The sequence below is a fragment of the Paramormyrops kingsleyae genome, chromosome 12 (assembly GCF_048594095.1).
Source record: "Paramormyrops kingsleyae isolate MSU_618 chromosome 12, PKINGS_0.4, whole genome shotgun sequence".
Taxonomy (NCBI): domain Eukaryota; kingdom Metazoa; phylum Chordata; class Actinopteri; order Osteoglossiformes; family Mormyridae; genus Paramormyrops; species Paramormyrops kingsleyae.
Genome location: NC_132808.1, coordinates 2,850,378 through 2,861,750, shown reverse-complemented (window position 1 = coordinate 2,861,750; position 11,373 = coordinate 2,850,378). Strand labels below are relative to the sequence as shown.

The window sequence follows — 11,373 nt, the reverse complement described above, 5'->3', positions numbered from 1 at the left end:
GAATCACCTAACTGAGATCAGTGATCAGACAATTTGCAATTTGGCAATCATTAATTGGTTTAGTGTTAACATTCCCAATTCAAAATAAAAAAAACACAGAGCAAATACTACCTTTACTGAACCTCACCAAAAGCCCTTGTTCACACCTTCCAGTTTTTCTCCGCCAATCCAAAATCGCTTCAATGACAACTAATCTGACAGTCACAATTTGACAAATACTGCATAAGAAAAACTTAAAAAAAACATGCATAATATTATTTACAATCTTACATACTTGCAAGGACTGTTACTGACCTTTACATTTCAGACCGATCCACTTCAGTGGCGCCACAGGTCCAAAACATGCAAAACATTTGTCCATGCTTGAAAAATTTGCATAGATGGCCTCATGCTTACAGGGCTGCTTAACAAAATAAAACAAAAAGGAATTTAGATCCTGAGGGGCAATTCTTAATGGCTTTTTAAAAAGAACACTAAAAATCACAATATCTCACTAGAATTCTGTAGATGGCACAAGTACATGTCAAGTATAATAAAAACCTTGCATTACCTTCTCAACATTCTCATTTTGAAATGATGATCTGTGACCCCCTGTCTTGCAAAAATCAAGTTTGGTGGCTACCTTCAAAACATATTATATGAAGAAGTTCAGATAAACACAAAAAATAATATCTAGACCAGCAGTCAATAAAAACTGCTAGAATCATTGTCATACATCATAATTTGAGCAGGATAATCAGCTGAAGTTCACGTGATTGGTCTTGCAAACCTATTTCTGTTATTAAATTTGTGCCACTCATCAAAAGATATTTTTACCACAGAAAACTAACAAATATTATATATACTCAAAGCAGCAACTAGTGGAATTAATAATTAATGTCACTCATCAATAATCCAGCATTCTCCATGACCATCCAGTGCAACCTTATGACATTATTGTTGTGAACTTATTTAAAACCACTGTACAAGACCATTTATGACATGCTGAAACATTTGCACGGTCCACTTAAAACCTAGTGTACATGCAAACCAATGCTTTGTATAAGTGGTCTATGGTCCAGTGTAGGGCTGCACGATATTTGGGGAAAAATCACATTGCAATATTTATTCTTTCTGCGATATATATTGCGATATTGGGATTTAAAAAAATCTAATTAGTTTAATAGCTGTATTGCAGGGGAATTCAACTAAAATTTAAAGAGGTCCAGTTACAGAAAATTTCTTGAAGCAAAGGTCCGGAAGATCATAATGTCTAACTATTTAGTGTGATGTATATTTAAGTAGCCTATCGGTTGTATCAACATTGCATGTAATCAGTATCTCACTGTCAAGTTAATTCAGTACAATTCAATTCAAGATTTCTGCATAGATATGTAACAATTCTTACCTTGAAAATAGTCTGCTTTTGTATTTAACCGTGTAAATATACTTTTGACGTATCTTATTTTAGGTTTATAATGGAATAATATAGATTTGCCGTAAGATTTCCTGTGCGAGTCTGAAATCGTGAGTGGCATACCAAATGCTGAATATGTACAATTTTTGTTTCACCTGAGTTGATTTATATAACAGATAACATTACTTTAGACAGTTGTTAAAAAGCAGAAACTTCCACAAACAAGAAATCACCAATAAACTATGTCTATTTATCCAACATGTTATATAATACATACTGTGTTTTGGAAACTTTTCAGCTGTATGATATCAGAACAGGTCAGCTACTCTGTTAGGAACATTACGGCTTTTTGGTCGCTTTGCTGCTGATATCAACACTAATGGCACATTAGGACGGACAAAGGGCTGCATACGCCACACTACGTGGTTAAAAGCGTTTGCTAAACCACTACCGAAAAGACTACAAACGCTGTGCTGGTTAAAATAGAAGCGTCCTGTCAGGTTTTAAATCATAACTTTCTGTTTTGGCTATTGGTCCGGGTCTGTATGGGACAGCTTCTGGGTCCGGACCGCGACCGCGGTCCGCCTGTTAGTGACCTCTGCTCTATTGGTATTATTAATGATTCTAGAAAGATTGAGCTGATTTTGCCCAAATATAATGGTAATGATTACTTAATTGGTACTAAACAATGCATGAGCATTAAACTAAGAAAGCTTATCGCATTTGGGAGTTAACATGAGTGACAAAATAGCGCTGGGTTAAATGGTTAGCACTGGGATCGAGAATGTTTGTGATTGGTGGTTCGTTCTGTGATCGACGTTTGTTAGCTGCCGGTGCAAAGCTGCGTGTTGGCCTTGCATCCAAAAACATTTAAATTAGCCTAAATTATATGACAGACTTTTGTGGATTGTTTAAGAATAAGAACAGCGTGACATTTGTTTGTTTAGCAAAAACACCAACAGCGCTGTCCACGACGCTTAATTTAATTTGTGTTACTTAACATTGCACGTTCTGCGATGTGACTATTGCACGTGCGTACATTGCGATGACGATGCTGAAACGATATATCGTGCAGCCCTAGTCCAGTGTGGTGAACCTGCTCAAAAACACAGCAAAAGGCCATCTATGACATCAACTAGAGCTTCAGATAAAGAAGTCCCTCGAGACCATGTTTCCGTCAAACACTATATACACACACAGTGGATAAAACTATATGCTAAAACACATTTGCAGGGTCCTCATAAAACCTCGTGTACCGCCAAACCAGGTTTGTGTTTCACACAATGTTGAAACACAAAATCCCAGTAATCGCTGCAGTTCTCGTAAACACTACGTCCTCACATATAATGCTTTTGTCAAGCACACTTTAACACACTGATCTCCCTTTTGCAGGGACAAAGCATTATGAGCATTCTCTCTGCACATCCTCATTAAAAACACTGTGCTCACAGGACAAGTCCTAGCTATACCCAACTTCAAACACAGACTGAATAAATCCTTGTCACAGAATACCGGGTGACTATCCATTTGTTTAAGCTCGAGAAACATAGCCAGCACACACTGGAGCTCATAACTTGACATCACTGACATGGTGCTGTATGTGAGATAGTGAGATATTGACAAAATGCATGAGATTTTTGAGATTGGTCACTACACACTTACCTCTGCTGTCTCTTCTCTTAGGACAACTGCATGCTGCCCTTCTGGCAACAACTGGACATTTGTAGTCATCCCCACATCAGTTATGTTCTAGAAACACAAATAAAAATATAATTCCATACTGCATGTTAGGAATGCTGGAGAGAGCAGAATGTTAACTGTAAATTAAATGCTCCCTTCACATATAAGCAAAACTACACAACTAAATCAGTACAAAAAAAAGCTCGAGAAACATAGCCAGCACACACTGGAGCTCATAACTTGACATCACTGACATGGTGCTGTATGTGAGATAGTGAGATATTGACAAAATGCATAAGATTTTTAAGATTGGTCACTACACACCTCTTCTGTCTCTTCTCTTAGGACAACTGCATGCTGCCCTTCTGGCAACAACTGGACATTTGTAGTCATCCCCACATCAGTTATGTTCTAGAAACACAAATAAAAATATAATTCCATACTGCATGTTAGGAATGCTGGAGAGAGCAGAATGTTGACTGTAAATTAAATGCTCCCTTCACATATAAGCAAAACTACACAACTAAATCAGTACAAAAAAAATACATAAAACTATCATTGACAGAACTGCATTTCTAATATCATAGCTCCTAATGCATGGCACATAATGCAAATTACCCGTTCCAGGACACCCTTCTTTTGCAAAAAGATGGTTATTTCTAAATGATTCTTTCATGTTTAAATACCTTGCATCTCCATGGCCAGTCAGAGTCACCGTAGTTGTATGTAATTTCTTCGCCAGTACTAATGCTTCTGGTTGCGAATAAACATAGATGGGGCTTTCCTGATATGGTGATTTTTTTCATTTTGCTGTTTGGGCTAATATAGTCATCATTCACCAGTCTCCCAAGGGAGCCATCGTCTCGAGCAGCATCAATGCTGTATCACATAAAATGATAAGTCAGAAAAACTACCCTTTTCTAGTAAATATCAGAGCACTAAAGACATTAAAAAATGAGTATGTCAGCAGTCACCAAAAGCTTATATTATGTTAAAGAACATGCAATGCCATACGTACCAAAACAATTTTCCATTGAAATAAAATTCAAACATATACACTTTGAGGGCATCATGATATATTTTCTGTCTGCTTTCACACTCATGCCTGCTGATGAGTTCCCCTCTGTACTCCAGAAGAAAGTCTCCCCTCTCAAAATGGACATTGCTGAATACCCCACGGCCTACAAGAGAAAGCAAACACTACAGTAGATTAAAATCAGCTTCAAATGCTCCTGCATGATTTTCCCTGTTAACAATAAGCAGCATAACATTAATACACTAAAAAACCCTGGATAAAATCAAATATTCGTACATAAACTTTAAATTTACCTTTATATGAATTTATATATTTTACATCAAGTCCATCTTTATCTTTAGATGCCGATATAAAATATGCAGCCTCTTGTTTTGGAGAAAGCTTTCTATTTCTCAGCTTCGAAGAAGTCATCTCCTCCTGTGAAAAATCATCGATGTTTATTCATATATTTAATTTATATTGTTTAGTTTACATTTTAAGCAGATATTTAATGCCTGGCATCCCTTTTATTCTGCACATGTGATTCAGTAAGAACGAGTGACTAATAAAGTTTGTTGGGAAATCGAATATACCCAACGAATTCTGGATATGAGATAACCTAAAGAGCACAGAAACAGCCATATTATCCTAAGGACTTATGCTTCCCGCACGATACCGAATCATCCTCGGTGCAATATTTACACAATGAAATCGCCTTATTTGCACCTAATCACTACATCGTGTTCACCTCTGAAACAGAATACGATCCACAATCTGGTATTTATTGTAAAAGCAGGTAATGCGTCCGTATTAACATGAATTAATAATTTGAGACGACATCATCCAAGTGTATGTGCGACCAGAGAAAGGCAAAAACAGCCTCTACAAGTTATTCTCCGTATGGCATTTAAGCTGCTTTGCCAGAAAATTCTAATCGGCCAGAAAAATTATCGCAACTGATATGCGGCGATACTCGGCAGTAGGAGACAAGGGATTCTGTTTTCCCTGCTGTACCGAGATTGCACCGAACCATGAATCTAAAACCGAAGTTTTTTCATTATGGTTATGATATTTTACTTTAGATGTTTTTATTTATTTTACATATTTATTTTTACAATGTGCGAATAAAAGTCTCTTAGGTTTTGTTATTCAGACACGTCGACAGATTTTAATCTTGTGTTGGTGGTCTCAGTTTTAATAATAAATAATAAAAAAAAAAAATCTGTTTTCCCTGCTGTACCGAAATTGCACCGATCGAACCATGAATCCAAAACCGTATTTGTTCATTATGGTTATGATGTTTTATTTTAGATGTTTTTATTTATTTTACATATATATTTTTACAATGTGCGAATAAAAGTCTCTTTCACCGAACCATGAATCCAAAACCGAAGTTGGTATCGAACCGTGCATTTTGTGTATGAATACACCCCTTGGAATTTGCATTTAACTCCTGCAATGTGAAAACAAAACTTAGTCTATTATTATATCATAAAAACAATTTTCTTACCTGATTTTACAGTTCGTTCCACGAGTTGGATATTATGGGATGTTGTTCTGTCCTCTTAGGCTCGTGCTGAAATCCACCGATAGAAACGAGGGAACGCAGTGAATGGCAATAGCTCCCAGCCAATCACAACCTTAGATGGCTAGTCCAGACCTAGCCAATCGGCAGCAGTAAATTTTAACACAAGTGTGATTCTGGTGTTACTCCGGCTCCAGCCTACAGAGGGCGCGATGCTGAATACAGAGTTTACACTGTGTGAACTGATTTTCGTGGTTTTGTGGTGTAAGAGGACTTGGCGCCAAAGTTTGCAGGGGGGGTTTTCTAACGTAGACAAGTGCATCTGTATTACAGGAATTATGAGGACACCATCCCTGTCCTCATAATCCCAAATGTCCCCATAGTGCTGGTACGTAATCAGGTGAAAAGTCCTGATAAATCATAAAAACCAACGCATTCACACCCACCCACATACACATAGAACGCACACACACACACACACGCACATACAAGATAGCCCAGGGCCCTACTTTATCCCTCTCTCTCCTTCTTGTCTGGGTGTGTGTGTGTGGCCTCCATCCTTTCTTCTCAGATACAGATACTAGTGCGGCGATATCCAGACTGTGTTCCTGTTGGTCTGCTTATGTGTTTTTTTTTTTGGTATTAATGTATTTAATTCCAGAAGCAAATACTGGCACAAGCTTATTCTCTGCCATAATGGTACCATTGGTTTCTTTGTATGTATACCTTTTTGTGTGTGCACCTCGATCTTGTTTTTCAGATACAGCAGCTGGTGTGATGATACAATGTCCAGTACTAAGATGCAGAAACTGTCCTTTTGTTACTCTTTCCTTTTGCTCTACTTTTTCTTAAGTTGTCATGTATTATTTTTCTCTCCCTGTTTTTCTCTCTCTATCTGACCTGTGGAAGTAAAATTGGACATTAGTAGGCCTGGGAGGGGAGGCATATTGGGTCTGTTATGTCTTAGGCCTTAGGCCAGAAGAGATTGTTTTGAATACTGTGTGACCTCGCTTTGTGATAGCTGCCTGCAGTTGGCTCCGCAGAAGCTCGGACCTTGGAGGGGCAGACAGTGGAGCAAAGGGGGGGAGAAACCACTTGCAGGAAGAGACTCGAAGCCACCCCAACTGGTGCACAAAGAGTTATATAGCTTAATAGAATAGTAGTAGTAGTCAATATATAATATGTTATATGCAATTGATCGCATCATGTTAATCATACTTATGTTAATCATACTAATCATATGTTGACCATGTATTTTCAGTGATTCAGGGACAATATGTCAATGTGTTAATCATTAATCAATGGAACACCCAAACATTAAAAGTGATTCAATGTCATATAATTAATATCTATATACATATCTCATGTAGAGTCTAGAAGCCGAGGCTGTCTCCAGTAAGTTCCGTACAATGGGTGGATTTTACCTTGCTACCAAAGTGAACCAATGGAGCGGGAGAATTGTGTTTGTTATACGTTTCAGCTTAGTTTGTTGATGTTTCATGACCAATCAGGACTTAGAAGTCCTGGGAGTTATGTTTTATCTACTGGTTGCTCTGTGTGCGGGGTGTGACTTGGTACCAAGTGCCAGAGTGTGATGGGAGCGCTTTGCTGAACTTGCTGGAATAAAAGAGATTTTCTTTACTCACCAAACTAAGAACTTTTATTCTAAGTCCCTGATTTATAATTTTTCTACCACAGACCCCCCCATTTTTTCTCTTTCTTCTCTTCTTCTTCCCTCTCATCTTTCTCTCCCTCCTCTCTTTCTCTCTTTATCTATCCTATTTCAGTTAACTTTGCCTGTCGGCTCCATCTTAATGGCGCAATAATCTAAAACGGTGAATAAAGAGTTTATCTCAAGTAACAAGAGGTGCTTAATCCGAAGCTCCACTTGGCAAAATAAAAGTGTTGGCACAATAAAGCACCCAGACTAACATCCTGCTTCCTAAACACGACAGGGGAAAATAAATAAATAAACAAATAAACATGGTTTGCTTTCAGGATAGCCTATGAATGGTACTTTAGGTCTCTTAGTCATTGGTGAGATAAAGGATGTTTTCTATCTTGCAACAATTCAGCTCAATGGAAGCTCTGAAGTATCCTGGATTTAATAAGGAACAGGAACTTCAAGGAAGTGCATGTTTTATTCATCCAGGCCGCTCAAAAAACCTGCTCAAATCAAACTCAGCGGTCTTTGTTTGAAAGATCAAATCCACTGTTTGACATATATAAAATTGATTGAATTTATTTGACAGAATAAAAATTCCCTTGTGAATATATTGAGGCTATCCTGATGTAATATTGTCAGGAGACTTGTTGGAAGAATAGTGAGAAAGAACTGAATTGAAGAGGTGCACAGTTTCTCATAAAGCAGGGCAAAGGTGCAGCCTTTTTTCAGAAACATCTGGAAATCTTTATTGCCAGCAACATATATGTGTGATATTTATAGCAGCCTCTGTGGTCCATCTCTCATAAAAATATGATTGGGGGGATTTGATATTAAATTGTAATGGGACTGCTTGTTATGAGGAAAGATAAGCCCCTCATATATCCTTCAGACAAAAGAAAAACTGCATTCTGCTGAAGATGATTCACCTTTCTGCATTTGTCCAGTTTGCCAAAATTTGTCTAGTTTGGGCAGGGCCGTGCAGAGACGTTTAAAGGGGCGGGTGCTCTAAGTTAAAAAAGATAGAACAGGCTGAATAACAACAACTCACATTCATGACGAATCTAATATGGAATTATGTGGATATCCATATTAGATCGTTTTTAGTGAAATAAAAGCCCTCCAGAAAAGAAGGGAAAAGTCCTGTAACTTACTTTAAAACAAAACATGTTCCCTAAAACGATGGACAGAGCTACAGACCCCCTTGTAACACCCTTACCCAGTTAGCTAGCAGTTAATGACCACCACTACTTGTGCAGTTCATAAAAGGACAGGTAATGTTTGTTGCGCTGTTGCACAAACAGCACGCTCATTTATTTCAATTCATTTGTTGTTATAGACTATAGTGTGCGCTGTACACCCTATTTACTGTTTTGTTGCAGTCTGCACCTTCCAATTAATTTGCCTGCTTCTCCTCCAGCTCCGCACCACCCAGCCTGCAGAAAATGCGCGTGCACTTTGCGAGCTCGTACCCGGCTCGTAACGAGCGCGCTCTGCCCTCAAGGGCAAGCATTGGTTAATGGCAGTCATGTGACTGATGCAAGCCAGATCCTTTTATTTAGCAAAATTGAGATTAATAGTTACATTTTATTGTTGAGGGGCAAAGACAGGGCTCCATACGCACATACACATTAAAAAAAAAAAAAACCCAAGAAAAGGGCACTTGAGGCATCCTGGAGGAAAGGGGCGGGTGCTCAAGCACCCTCCGCTCACCTGCGTGAAGTTGGCCCCCCATATGTTTCAGATTTCAACCAAACTGGTCTCAATCGTATGTGCCGCGTTTGTGCCGGATTGTGCCGTTAAAATTTTGGTTTGTGCTGCTTTAGTTTCTGAGATATAAATGTGTGTTTACATGGTGACGTCATCAGCGTGAAGTTGGCCCCCCATTTGCGTTTGATTTCCACCAAACCGATCGCAATCGTGTGTGCTGCGTTTGTGCTGGTTTGTGCCGTTAAAACGGTCCTCTTTGCTGCTTTAGTTTCCCAGATATTAATGTTGTTTACATAGTCACGTGACACCAGCGTGAAGTTAGCCCCCTATTTGTGTCTGATTTCCACCAAACCGATCGCTGCCTTTGTGCTGGTTTGTGCCGTTAAAACTGTCCTCTTTGCTGCTTCAGTTTCCGAGATATTAATGTTTGTATGGTTGCCCCTCCCCCTCCAATTTTAGTCTGATTTCGACCAAACCAATCGCAATCGTTTGTGCCGTTAAAACTGTCCTTTGTGCTGCTTCAGTGCAGATATTGCTTATTTACATGGTCACGTGACTCCGCCGTTAAGTTAGCCCCCCACTTAATGCCTCCCAATCGGTCTCAATAGTTTGTGCTGTTTAAAAATTGTCTGTACTTTTATTTTTCTGAGTTATACCTCTCAGTTTATGCCTTACATATTTTTCGCTATATTTTTACAATATATTGTCCTCCTTCCTCCTCTGCACTCCTAGTGTTGCCGACTCTGGCGTTCACAAGGGAAAGGGTTACCTCCCTGTTAGACTCCGAGTGCTTCAGCTGGACGGCACGTGTGTGTTTCGAAGTGACCCAGGCAGAGATTAACATCTTCGTGAGATTCGTAGAGTATAGATAGACCTTAGGTTTTGTGGTTGATACCGGATTCCGAACAAATGGGTAAGTGCTTATAATACTCACAGTTGCCTTTTTCAAAAAATGACGGTGTTGTAGAAGGAAACAACACTAAGCTAAAATGTTTATTTCAGTGCATTTACTATTCTGAACTCAGTTATATACCACAAATTTCCACAGCATAAAAATCTGCAAGTCCCCAGCGATTCAAATGTTAACTTATGGTTTATTAAATGCAAGAAAACCTTATTCCTTTACCAAACACCAAGTAATCTTTAATTGTTTATTAAACAGTCTTATCAAACGTCACGTTTAATTTTGTTTTTCAAACATAAAATGTAACAATTTTTCAATGAAAATTTTAACATTCCTCTGGCGGGTAATTCCGTTTCAAATCATCAGTTTTGGACCTCATCACCACAGATTTTAATGAAACTTAGGATGCTTATTTGGTCATATGAGTAACCCATGGAACTGAAACCACACGCATCTTGGATCAATATTAAGGGAGATTTAAGCTAACAAAGTTATTTGGGGGGGCTATGACTTTGACTGGCTATATCTTCCTTAATATAAGTTGTGGATAGCGTAGTATTTATGCAAAATAGATCTGGAAACAACAGATAAAACAATAAAAAAAACATTTCTGTGCAACTTTATATTAAGGGAGATGTAGCCAGTCAAAAGTCTTACCCCCCCCCCAATAATTGGACTGAGATGGACTCCAATAATGGCAATAAAATTTATCTATGCCAATGTCATGAATACTGCCGCTGTGAGGTACAGAGTGTTTTAAAAGCTGAAGTGATAGCACAGGATCTTTGTGTTGAAGCTCTTCATCTTTTCTTTCCTGCTTGGCTTTCCGGAGTGTAGTCAGATTGTACAAATGACTGGGCTCAGGGTCACCAAATCTCATCAATTTGTTGGCTTCAGTTTCACGCCAGGTACTTGGCTGTATTCCACTTTCACAAAGATTTTTTGCCACTTCAGCACGCAGATTTCCAGATAACTGCCTCTTTGACTTGAAACTATGCAGTGTCTCATTAACATCTTGTAGAATGCAGTGAAGGAGAGCACATTCATTTGATTTGGGTTCTTTGACACAGTGAATGAGAAGTCTGCCTTTGCACTCTTTGCAGTGTGCTTCGATGGCCAAAGTGATGCTGGATACACCTTTGCCCTTTTAAAAACAAGAGTGCAGGCACACTTCACTTTATTCCATATCTGCTCATTTAACATGTGTGTCCATGTTCCTCGCTTCAGGATTACATATTCTCTCCCACGGTTGCTACTGATGTCCTGATATGTGACTGTGTCAGGTAAGATGGCTCTCCATTGTTTTTCTGAAAGTGTAAGATAAAATTTAATGATTTTCTGTCTGTGGTGTCTGTAGCAGGTCATAATTTTCATCTCCATCTTCACAGGACACTTCACTGTCATCACTGCCTTCCTGCTCTGCCCCCACCACAGCTAACCCTAAACCTTGCCATACATTATGGCGGTTTAATTTTACAAA

At 38.7% G+C, this 11,373-nt stretch overlaps 2 long non-coding RNA genes across 2 annotated transcripts; one reads left to right on the top strand and one right to left on the bottom strand.

The window, feature by feature from the left end:
- Positions 1-550: 550 nt before the first annotated feature.
- LOC140593488 (uncharacterized) lies at positions 551-3,489 on the bottom strand. Its single transcript, XR_011993891.1, has 3 exons — positions 3,401-3,489; positions 3,059-3,145; positions 551-622 (listed from the first exon to the last, which is right to left on the bottom strand). It is a non-coding gene; the product is annotated as an uncharacterized lncRNA (long non-coding RNA).
- Positions 3,490-11,040: 7,551 nt separating this feature from the next.
- LOC140593536 (uncharacterized) lies at positions 11,041-11,373 on the top strand. Its single transcript, XR_011993935.1, has 2 exons — positions 11,041-11,176; positions 11,282-11,373. It is a non-coding gene; the product is annotated as an uncharacterized lncRNA (long non-coding RNA).